Source organism: Zophobas morio, unplaced genomic scaffold (assembly GCF_036711695.1).
Source record: "Zophobas morio isolate AGI-343-1 ecotype UQ-CSIRO unplaced genomic scaffold, CSIRO_AGI_Zmor_V1 ptg000026l, whole genome shotgun sequence".
NCBI lineage: Eukaryota > Metazoa > Arthropoda > Insecta > Coleoptera > Tenebrionidae > Zophobas > Zophobas morio.
Window position 1 is genome coordinate 1,069,709 of NW_026972131.1, and position 12,830 is coordinate 1,082,538.

The window sequence follows — 12,830 nt, forward strand, 5'->3', positions numbered from 1 at the left end:
CATTTTAATAATCATGATTTTTAAAATCTCTTTTTTCAGTTTGACGATTTTCCACTTTTGAATTTTTGGGTTTTAAAGCTTTTTCATTTATCCGACTTTTCAATTTTTCGATTTCCAATTTTTCGTTTCGATTTTCAATTTTCGACTTTTCAACTTTTCGATTTGCAATTTCTTGTTTCAGTTTTTTATTTTCTTAATTTTTTTCAGTTTTCCGGTTTTCAATGTATTGATTTTAATTTTTTCTTTTTTCAATGTGAAAATTTTCAATTTTTGATTTGCAATTTTTTAGTTTTCATTTTAAACATGTAATAATGATATTTTTTTAAATATTTCACTATTCAATTTTACAATTTTACAATTTTTCCATTTTTCAATTACTGGATTTTCAAACTTTTTCATTTATTCAACTTTTCAATTTTTCGATTTTTCAGCTTCATCTTTTTCGTTTTTTTTTTTCCTTCAATGTGAAACCTTCCAATTTTCGTACTTTTGAGTTTTTCGATTTGTAATAACTTTAGGATTTTTCATTTCTTCAATTTTAGATTTTTCAGTTTCATGATTTTGCAATTTTTTGCTTCTTCAATTTTTGATTTGCATTTTTCTAGTTTTCATTTTAAATAATCATGATTTTTAAAATCTCTTTTTTCATTTTTACGATTTTCCACTTTTGAATTTTTCGGTTTTAAGGCTTTTTCATTTATCCGACTTTTCAATTTTTCGATTTCCAATTTTTCGTTTCGATTTTCAATTTTCGACTTTTCAACTTTTCCATTTGCGATTTCTTATTTTAGTTTTTTATTTTCTTAATTTTTTTTTTAGTTTTGCGGTTTTCAATCTATTGATTTTAATTTTTTCATTTTTAAATGTGAAAATTTTCAATTTTTGATTTGCAATTTTCTAGTTTTCATTTTAAACATGTAATAATGATATTTTTTTAAATATTTCACTTTTCAATTTTACAATTTTAGAATATTTCCATTTTTCAGTTATTGGATTTTAAAACTTTTTCATTTATTCAACTTTTCAATTTTTCGATTTTTCAGCTTCGTCTTTTTCGTTTTCTTTTCTTCAATGTGAAACCTTCCAATTTTCGTATTTTTGAGTTTTTCGATTTGTAATAACTTTAGGATTTTTCATTTCTTCAATTTTAGATTTTTCAGTTTCATGATTTTTAAATTTTTTGCTTCTTCTATTTTTGATTTGCATTTTTCTAGTTTTCATTTTAAATAATCACGATTTTTAAAATCTCTTTTTTCATTTTTACGATTTTCCACTTTTGAATTTTTCGGTTTTAAAGCTTTTTCATTTATCCGACTTTTCAATTTTTCGATTTCCAATTTTTCGTTTCGATTTTCAATTTTCGACTTTTCAACTTTTCCATTTGCAATTTCTTGTTTCAGTTTTTTATTTTCTTCATTTTTTCAGTTTTCCGGTTTTCAATGTATTGATTTTAATTTTTTCTTTTTTAAAAGTGAAAATTTTCAATTTTTGATTTGCAATTTTCTAGTTTTCATTTTAAACATGTAATAATGATATTTTTTTAAATATTTCACTTTTCAATTTTACAATTTTAGAATTTTTCAAATTTTCAATTATCGGATTTTAAAACTTTTTCTGTTATTCAACTTTTCAATTTTTCGATTTTTCAGCTTCATCTTTTTCGTTTTTTTTCCTTCAATGTGAAACCTTCCAATTTTCGTATTTTTGAGTTTTTCGATTTGTAATAACTCCTGGATTTTTCATATCTTCAATTTTAGATTTTTCAGTTTCATGATTTTTCAATTTTTTGCTTCTTCAATTTTTGATTTGCATTTTTCTAGTTTTCATTTTAAATAATCATGATTTTTAAAATCTCTTTTTTCAGTTACGATTTGCCATTTTTGAGTTTCTGGATTTTAAAGCTTTTTCATTTATCCGACTTTTCAATTTTTCGATTTCCAATTTTTCGTTTCGATTTTCAATTATCGACTTTTCAACTTTTCCATTTGAAATTTCTTGTTTCAGTTTTTTATTTTCTTCATTTTTTTCAGTTTTCCGGTTTTCAATGTATTGATTTTAATTTTTTCATTTTTAAATGTGAAAATTTTCAATTTTTGATTTGCAATTTTCTAGTTTTCATTTTAAACATGTAATAATGATATATTTTTAAATATTTCACTATTCAATTTTACAATTTTACAATTTTTCCATTTTTCAATTATTGGATTTTAAAACTTTTTTATTTATTCAACTTTTCAATTTTTCGATTTTTCAGCTTCATCTTTATCGTTTTCTTTTCTTCAATGTGAAACCTTAAAATTTTCGTATTTTTGAGTTTTTGCATTTGTAATAACTTTAGGATTTTTCATTTCTTCAATTTTAGATTTTTCAGTTTCATGATTTTTCAATTTTTTGCTTCTTTAATTTTTGATTTGCATTTTTCTAGTTTTCATTTTAAATAATCATGATTTTTAAAATCTCTTTTTTCAGTTTTGCGATTTTCAATGTATTGATTTTAATTTTTTCATTTTTAAATGTGAAAATTTTCAATTTTTGATTTGCAATTTTCTAGTTTTCATTTTAAACATGTAATAATGATATTTTTTTAAATATTTCACTTTTCAATTTTACAATTTTAGAATTTTTCCATTTTTCAATTATTGGATTTTAAAACTTTTTCATTTATTCAACTTTTCAATTTTTCGATTTTTCAGCTTCATCTTTTTCGTTTTTTTTTCTTCTTCCAATTTTCGTATTTTTGAGTTTTTCGATTTGTAATAACTTTTGGATTTTTCATTTCTTCAATTTTAGATATTTCAGTTTCATGATTTTTCAATTTTTGCTTCTTCAATTTTTGATTTGCATTTTTCTAGTTTTCATTTTTAATAATCATGATTTTTAAAATCTCTTTTTTCAGTTTTGCGATTTCCCACTTTTGAATTTTTGGGTTTTAAAGCTTTTTCATTTATCCGACTTTTCAATTTTTCGATTTCCAATTTTTCGTTTCGATTTTCAATTTTCGGCTTTTCAACTTTTCTATTTGCAATTTCTTGTTTCAGTTTTTTATTTTCTTCATTTTTTCAGTTTTCCGATTTTCAATGTATTGATTTTAATTTTTTCATTTTTAAATGTGAAAATTTTCAATTTTTGATTTGCAATTTTCTAGTTTTCATTTTAAACATGTAATAATGATATTTTTTTAAATATTTCACTTTTCAATTTTACAATTTTAGAATTTTTCCGTTTTTCAATTATTGGATTTTAAAACATTTTGATTTATTCAACTTTTCAATTTTTCGATTTTTCGGCTTCATCTTTTTCGTTTTCTTTTCTTCAATGTGAAACCTTCCAATTTTCGTATTTTTGAGTTTTTCGATTTGTAACAACTTTTGAATTTTTCATTTCTTCAATTTTAGATTTTTCAGTTTCATGATTTTTCAATTTTTTGCTTCTTCAATTTTTGATTTGCATTTTTCTAGTTTTCATTTTAAATAATCATGATTTTTAAAATCTCTTTTTTCAGTTTTACGATTTTCCATTTTTGAGTTTCTGGATTTTAAAGCTTTTTCATTTATCCGACTTTTCAATTTTTCGATATCCAATTTTTCGTTTCGATTTTCAATTTTCAACTTTTCAACTTTTCTATTTGCAATTTCTTGTTTCAGTTTTTTATTTTCTTCATTTTTTTCAGTTTTCCGGTTTTCAATGTATTGATTTTAATTTTTTCTTTTTTAAATGTGAAAATTTTCAATTTTTGATCTGCAATTTTTCTAGTTTTCATTTTAAACATGTAATAATGATATTTTTTTAAATATTTCACTTTTCAATGTTACAATTTAAGAATTTTTGCCATTTTTCATTTATTGGATTTTAAAATTTTTTCATTTATTCAACTTTTCAATTTTTCGATTTTTCAGCTTCATCTTTTTCGTTTTTTTTTTCCCCTTCAATGCGAAACCTTTCAATTTTCGTATTTTTGAGTTTTTCGATTTGTAATAACTTTTGGATTTTTCATTTCTTCAATTTTAGATTTTTCAGTTTCATGATTTTTAAATTTTTTGCTTCTTCAATTTTTGATTTGCATTTTTCTAGTTTTCATTTTAAATAATCATGATTTTTAAAATCTCTTTTTTCAGTTTTACGATTTCCCACTTTTGAATTTTTGGGTTTTAAAGCTTTTTCATTTATCCGTCTTTTCAATTTTTCGATTTCCAATTTTTCGTTTCGATTTTCAATTTTCGACTTTTCAACTTTTCAATTTGCGATTTCTTATATTTCAGTTTTTTATTTTCTTTATTTTTTTTCAGTTTTCCTGTTTTCAATGTATTGATTTTAATTTTTTCATTTTTAAATGTGAAAATTTTCAATTTTTGATTTGGAATTTTTTTAGTTTTCATTTTAAACATGGAATAATGATATTTTTTTAAATATTTCACTTTTCAATTTAACAATTTTAAAATTTTTCCATTTTTCAATTATTGGATTTTAAAACTTTTTCATTTATTCAACTTTTCAATTTTTCGATTTTTCAGCTTCATCTTTTCCGTTTTCTTTTCTTCAATGTGAAACCTTCCAATTTTCGTATTTTTGAGTTTTTGGATTTGTAATAACTTTTGGACTTTTCATTTCTTCAATTTTAGATTTTTCAATTTCATAATTTTTCAATTTTTTGCTTCTTCAATTTTTGATTTGTATTTTTCTAGTTTTCATTTTAAATAATCATGATTTTTAAAATCTCTTTTTCAGTTACGATTTTCCATTTTTGAGTTTCTGGATTTTAAAGCTTTTTTATTTATCCGACTTTTCAATTTTTCGATTTCCAATTTTTCGTTTCGATTTTCAATTTTCGACTTTCAACTTTTCAATTTGCAATTTCTTGTTTCAGTTTTTTATATTCTTAATTTTTTTCAGTTTTCCGGTTTTCAATGTATTGATTTTAATTTTTTCATTTTTAAATGTGAAAATTTTCAATTTTTGATTTGCAATTTTCTAGTTTTCATTTTAAACATGTAATAATGATATTTTTTTAAATATTTCACTTTTCAATTTTACAATTTTAAAATTTTTCCATTTTTCAATTATTGGATTTTAAAACATTTTCATTTATTCAACTTTTCAATTTTTCAGCTTCATCTTTTTCGTTTTCTTTTCTTCAATGTGAAACCTTCCAAGTTTCGTATTTTTGAGTTTTTCGATTTGTAATAACTTTAGGATTTTTCATTTCTTCAATTTTAGATTTTTCAGTTTCATGATTTTTCAATTTATTGCTTTTTCAATTTTTGATTTGCATTTTTCTAGTTTTCGTTTTAAATAATCATGATTTTAAAAATCTCTTTTTTTCAGTTTTGCGATTTTCCACTTTTGAATTTTTGGGTTTTAAAGCTTTTTCATTTATCCGACTTTTCAATTTTTCGATTTCCAATTTTTCGTTTCGATTTTCAATTTTCGACTTTTCAACTTTTCCATTTGCGATTTCTTATTTTAGTTTTTTATTTTCTTAATTTTTTTTAGTTTTCCGGTTTTCAATCTATTGATTTTAATTTTTTCATTTTTAAATGTGAAAATTTTCAATTTTTGATTTGCAATTTTCTAGTTTTCATTTTAAACTTGTAATAATGATATTTTTTTAAATATTTCACTTTTCAATTTTACAATTTTAGAATTTTTCCATTTTTCAGTTATTGTATTTTAAAACTTTTTCATTTATTCAACTTTTCAATTTTTCGATTTTTCAGCTTCATCTTTTTCGTTTTCTTTTCTTCAATGTGAAACCTTCCAATTTTCGTATTTTTGGGTTTTTGGATTTGTAATAACTTTTGGATTTTTTATTTCTTCAATTTTAGATTTTTCAGTTTCATTATTTTTCAATTTTTTGCTTTTTCAATTTTTGATTTGCATTTTTCTAGTTTTCATTTTAAATAATCATGATTTTTAAAATCTCTCTTTTCAGTTACGATTTTCCATTTTTGAGTTTCTGGATTTTAAAGCTTTTTCATTTATCCGACTTTTCAATTTTTCGATTTCCAATTTTTTCATTTTTAAATGTGAAAATTTTCAATTTTTGATTTGCAATTTTCTAGTTTTCATTTTAAACATGAAATAATGATATTTTTTTAAATATTTCACTTTTCAATTTTACAATTTTAGAATTTTTCCATTTTTCAATTATTGGATTTTAAAACTTTTTCATTAATTCAACTTTTCAATTTTTCGATTTTTCAATGTTGCAATGTTTTATTTTTTCAATTTCAATTGTTTGTTCATTTTACGATATGCAACTTTTCGAGTTTTCATTTTTCTATTTTGCAGTTGTCCGATTTTCCTACCTATGAATGTTTCAGTTCTTGGATAATTTTTCAAATTGTCGACTTCAATTTTTCGTTCCGGTTTTTTATTTTGTTTATTTTTTTTAAGTTTCCGGTTTTCAATGTTCTGATTTTATAAGTTTTCTTTTATTCAATGTGAAATGTTTCGATTTTTCCATTTTGGCATGTCTTTAATTTTTTGATTTTCAACTGTTCATTTTTTCCTTCAATTTTACGACATGACTTTTTTTTTTAATTTTTCAGGTTTAGTCTATTTTACGAATTTTGGATGTTTGAATTTTTGGATTTTGCAACTTTTTGTTTCAGTTTTTTATTTTCTTAATTTTTTTTTCAATTTTCCGGTTTTCAAGGTACTAATTTTAAATTGTTCTTTAAATGTGAAATTTTTCAATTTTCGGATTTTTCAGTTTTTCTATTTGCAATTTTTAGTTTCGGTTTATTTTCTTTACGTTTACGATTTTTCGATTTTTCAGTGTTCCGAATTTTTATATATTTTATTTTGTTTAATTTTTAAATTTCCCAGTCTTTCGATTTTCCAGCATTTGGTTTGTGGTAGAAAAATTTTGCTGTTTTTGGAATTTTGATGACGCTACCAAGAATAGTAAATAATGGAAGGTTATTTTGACAGAACTTCCCTCGCCCTTGAAGTATAGTCCGACAAATATAATAATTCTAATTCTTTGAAAAATTAAGAAATAAGGAAGTTCTACTCGAAAATCATTTGTGTTTGTAACTGTACTTAAATAAAATTTTTAGAAATCTTTCCAGCCTTCTTAAATACCAATCATGAGATACAAAGTGACAACACCGCAAAAGTATAATGTGCTGGGTCCAGCATACATTAACTTGAAGTTTTTAAGAATCTTAGCTTTTCGATTTTAGGATTTCTCAGTTTTTCGATTTTTACTTTGGAGTTGTTTTTTCGATTTTTTCATTTTAAGATATTTTAATTTTTTGATTTTTCAATTGTTTTTTTTTTAATTTACTGATTGTTGATTTTTTTGTTATCCGATTTTTACTTTCGCTATTTTTTCAACATCGTTATTTCAGTTTTTTTTTTGTTCAATGTTTCCTTTTTTAAATTTTTCAGTTTTCGATTTTTTAATTTTACAGTTTTTCGATGTTTATTTTGACATTCTTCAACTTTTGAATTTTACAATTTGTCGATTTTTCTATTTCTAGAAAATTTTGTTTCCGTATTTTTCTATTTATCGATTTTTAATTAATCAGTTTCTTTTTTTTTAGTTTTTCAAATTTTCAGTTGTTTTTTCAATTATTGAAATTTTCAGTTTCTCAAGTTTTAAGATTACAATTTTTAAATTTCTCGGTGTTTCAAGTTTCGTTTTTTCTATTTTTGATTTTCAATTTTGCAATAATTGTTCGATTTTTCTGGTTTTCAAGTTTTCGGTTTTTTCATTTTTAAGGTCACAATTTTTTCTTTTCCCATTGTTGACCTCTTAATTATTCGATTTTAAGTTTCTTTGTTTTTGCAGTTCTTCGATTTCTCAATTTTTAAATTGTTTCTTTTTCGACGTTTCAGTTTATAATTTTTTGATTTTTCAATTTTTCAGTTTTACAATTTTCCGATTAATAAGTTTGTCCTTTTTTTGAAAAATTAAAAAACGAAAAATTGAGAAAATGAAAAATTAAAAATAAAATACTTCCAAGTATGTAATTACAAGTTGTTTCGTTTAATCGATTTTTTATTTTCTCAATTCGAGATTTTTAAATTTTTGTTTTTTTTTAATTGTTAATTTTCCGATTTTTCCGTGTTTCGTTTTTACATTTTTCGATTTCTCGATTTTTTAGTTTTTCGATTTTCATCATGATTTTTATTTTTCATTGTTTCGATTTTTTAATTTGCAGATATTTTAATTTTGCGATTTTCCAAGTTGCTTTTTAATTTTTAGATTTTCCCTCTTTTTAAAATTTTTTGTTTTTTCGATTTTTCAATTTCCCAATTTTTAATTTATCACTTTTTCAGGTTTCAATGTTACAAATTTTCGATTTTATGTTTTATTGTTTTTTCAAATTTACAATTTTGTAATTGTTCACTTTTTTCAAATAATTATTATTAGGATTTTTTTCAAGTGTACAATTCTTGACTTTTCAATTATCCGATTTCTCAACTTTTAAATTTTTCGGTTTTTCAGTGTTTCGTTTTTACAATTTCCTAATTTTTTAGTTTTTCGGTTTTCATTTAAAAACTTTCGGATTTTGAAATTATTTTTTTTTGCATTTTTGATTATTTAATTTATAGAAGTTTTTGTTTTTCGTTTTTTTAATTTTTCACTTTCTCGATTTTTAATTAATCAAGGTTTTCAGGTTTCAATTTTATCGATTTTTCAATTGTCTTAACCTTTTAATTATTCGATTTTGGGTTTCTTTATTTTATCAATTCTTCGATTCGATTTTCAGTTCTTAATTTTTCGATTTTTCAATTTTTCAGTGTCACAATTTTCTGATTTTTTGATTTTTTAAAATTACAATTTTAATAAATTTGTCCTTTTGTTGAAAAATTAAAAAACGAAAAAATGAGAAAATAAAAAATTAAAAATAAAGTACTTCCAAGTAGGTAATTCCAAATTATTTTGTTTCTTCAGATTTTTGATTTCTGAATTCGAGATTTTTATATTTTTCTTAATTGATAATTTTTCGATTTTTCCGTGTTTCGATTTCTCCATTTTTTAGTTTTTCGATTTTCATTATGAAATTTTGCATTTTTCAGTAAAATTTTTCGATTTTTAAATTTGTAGATATTTTAATTTTTCGATTTTCCAATTTGCTCTTTAACTTTTTGATTTTCTATCTGTTGAATTTTACAATTTTTCGTTTTTTCGATTTTTCAATCCCTAGATTTTTAATTTATCACTTTTTCAAGTTTCAATGTTACAAATTTTCGATTTTACACTTTCTATGTTTTTCTCAGTTGAACCATTTTTTAATTGTTTTTTCGTTCCCCAATTTTCAGTTTGCCAATTTTTTCAATTTTTCGATATTTCAAGTTTGGTTTTTCAATTTCTGATTCTAAATTTTTCATTTCTTCTTAATTTTTTTTTTTCAAATTTACAATTTCGTAAATGTTTCATTTTTAAATTTGCCGATTTTTAATTTTTCACTTTTTTCAAATAATTATTAGGATTTTTATTATTCAATGTTTGGCTTTTCCATTTTCTGATTTTTCAGTTTGTGTATTTTTTTTAATTCTTCGATTTCTCAACTTTTAAAATTTTCGGTTTTTCAGTGTTTCGTTTTTTCGATGTTACAATTTTTTTATTTTTCCATGTTTCGTTTTTACAATTCCCTAATTTTTTAGTGTTCCGGTTTTCATTTAAAAATTTTTGCATTATGAATTAATTTTTTTTTGTATTTTTGATTCTTTAATTTATTAAGTTTTGGTTTTTCGTTTTTTCAATTTTTCACTTTCTCGATTTTTAATTAATCAGGCTTTTCAGGTTTCAATATTACAATTTTTCGATTTTTCAATTGCTTTTTCAATTATCCCATTGTTCAATTTCTCAATTTTTTCATTTTTCGATTTCTCAATTTTTAAATTTTTCGATATTTCAAATTTCATTTTTCAGTTTTTAAGTCTCATTTATTCGGTTTTTTCAAGTTTTCTTTATTTTTTCAATTCTTCGATATTTCAATTTTTTGATTTTTCAATTCAATTCAAAATTTCCGTTTGAATAAATTTGTCCTTTTGTTGAACAATTGAAAAATGACAAATCGAGAAAACGAAAAATTTAAAATCGAAAATTTGAAGAATTTAATATCAAAAAATTGCAGAATTGCTTCATTTTGTCGATTTTTCAACTCCTCGATTTTTAATTAATCAGGGTTTTGAGGTTTCAATATTACAATTTTTCGATATTTCAAGTTTCATTTTAAAATCTTTCGATTTTGAAATTAACAATTTTTGTATTTTTGATTATTTAATTTAAAGAAATTTTTCTTTTTCGTTTTTTCAATTTTTCAATTTTTTCAATTCTTCGATTTCTCAATTTTTTGATTTTTCAATTCAATTCAAAATTTCGGTTTGAATAAATTTGTCCCTTTGTTGAACAATTAAAAATGAAAAATCGACAAAATAAAGAATTAAAAATTGAGAATTCTCGATTTTTAATTATTTTGTTTTTTGATGTTTCAGTGATACAATTTTTCGGATTTTCAAAAGTTCAGTTTTATCCTTTTGTTGAACAATTAAAAAATTTGAAAAATATTATATCGAAATTATTATTACTACATATATTGGAAATCAAGAACTTGAATACTTTAAAATTGAAAAATTGCAAAATTGTTTCGATTTTTCAATTTTTCGATATTTCAAGTTTCATTTTAAAATCTTTAGATTTTGAAATTAACAATTTTTGTATTTTTGATTATTTAATTTATAGAAATTTTTCTTTTCGTTTTTTCAATTTTTTCAATTTTTTCAATTCTTCGATTTCTCAATTTTTTGATTTTTCAATTCAATTCAAAACTTCGGTTTGAATAAATTTGTCCCTTTGTTGAACAATTAAAAATGAAAAATCGACAAAATAAAGAATTAAAAATTGAGAATTCTTTTTGTTGATTTTTCAATTTCTCGATTTTTAATTATTTTGTTTTTTGATGTTTCAGTGTTACAAATTTTCGATTTTACGTTTTTATTGTTTTTTTCAAATTTACAATTTTGTAATAAAATTGTTCACTTTTCAAATAATTATTATTAGGATTATTTTCAAGTGTACAATTCTTGACTTTTCAATTATCCGATTTTTCTATTTCTGCATTTTTTTCAATTCTTCGATTTCTCAACTTTTAATTATTCGATTTTGGGTTTCTTTATTTTTATCAATTCTTCAATTCGATTTTCAGTTCTTAATTTTTAATTTTTCAATTTTTCAGTGCTACAATTTTCTGATTTTTTGATTTTTTAAAATTACAGTTTTAATAAATTTGTCCTTTTGTTGAAAAATTAAAAAACGAAAAAATGAGAAAATAAGAAATTAAAAATAAAGTACTTCCAAGTAGGTAATTCCAAATTATTTTGTTTCTTCAATTTTTTGATTTCTCAATGCGAGATTTTTATATTTTTCTTAATTGATAATTTTTCGATTTTTCCGTGTTTCGATTTCTCCATTTTTTAGTTTTTCGATTTTCATTATGAAATTTTTCATTTTTCAGTAAAATTTTTCGATTTTTAAATTTGTAGATATTTTAATTTTTCGATTTTCTAATTTGCTCTTTAACTTTTCGATTTTCTATGTGTTATATTTTACAATTTTTCGTTTTTTTGATTTTTCAATTCCTAGATTTTTAATCATCACTTTTTTAGATTTCAATGTTACAAATTTTCGATTTTACAGTTTCTATGTTTTTCTCAGTTGAACCATTTTTAATTGTTTTTTCGTTACTCAATTTTCAGTTTGCCAATTTTTTCAATTTTTCGAAATTTCAAGTTTGATTTTTCAATTTCTGATTTAAAATTTTTCATTTCTTCTTAATTTTTTTTTTCAAATTTACAATTTCGTAATTGTTTCATTTTTAAATTTGCCGATTGTTTGGCTTTTCCATTTTCCGATTTTTCAGTTTCTGTATTTTTTCAATTCTTCGATTTCTCAACTTCTAAAATTTTCGGTTTTTCAGTGTTTCGTTTTTACAGTTTCCTAATTTTTTAGTGTTCCGGTTTTCATGTAACAATTTTTGCATTTTGGATTAATTTTGTTTTGTATTTTTGATTCTTTAATTTATGAAGTTTTTGTTTTTCGTTTTTTCAATTTTTCACTTTCTCGATTTTTCAGAGTTTTCAGGTTTCAATATTACAATTTTTCGATTTTTCAATTGCTTTTTCAATTATCACATTGTTCAATTTCTCAGTTTTTTTCATTTTTCGCTATTTCAAATTTCATTTTTCAGTTTTTAAGTCTAATTTTTTCGGTTTTTTCAAAGTACTTTATTGTTTCAGTTCTTCGATATTTCAATTTTTTGATTTTTCAATTCAATTCAAAATTTCGGATTGAATAAATTTGTCCTATGTTGAACAATTGAAAAATGACAAATCGAAAAAATGAAGAATTAAAAATCGAGAGTTTGAAAAATTTTATATTCAAAAATTGCAGAATTGTTTCTTTTTGCCGATTTTTCAATTTCTCGATTTTTAATTGTTTTGTTTTTTGATCTTTCAGTCTTACAATTTTCCGGTTTTTCAAAAATTCAGTTTGATCAATTTGTCCTTTATTGAACAATTAAAAAATGAAAAATCGAGAAAACGAAAAATTAAAAATCGAAAATTTGAAGAATTTAATATCAAAAAATTGCAGAATTGCTTCGTTTTGTCGATTTTTCAACTCCTCGATTTTTAATTAATCAGGGTTTTGAGGTTTCGTTATTACAATTTTTCGATTTTTCAATTTTTCGATATTTCAAGTTTCATTTTAAAATCTTTAGATTTTGAAATTAACAATTTTTGTATTTTTGATTATTTAATTTATAGAAATTTTTCTTTTTCGTTTTTTCAATTTTTCAATTTTTTCAATTCTT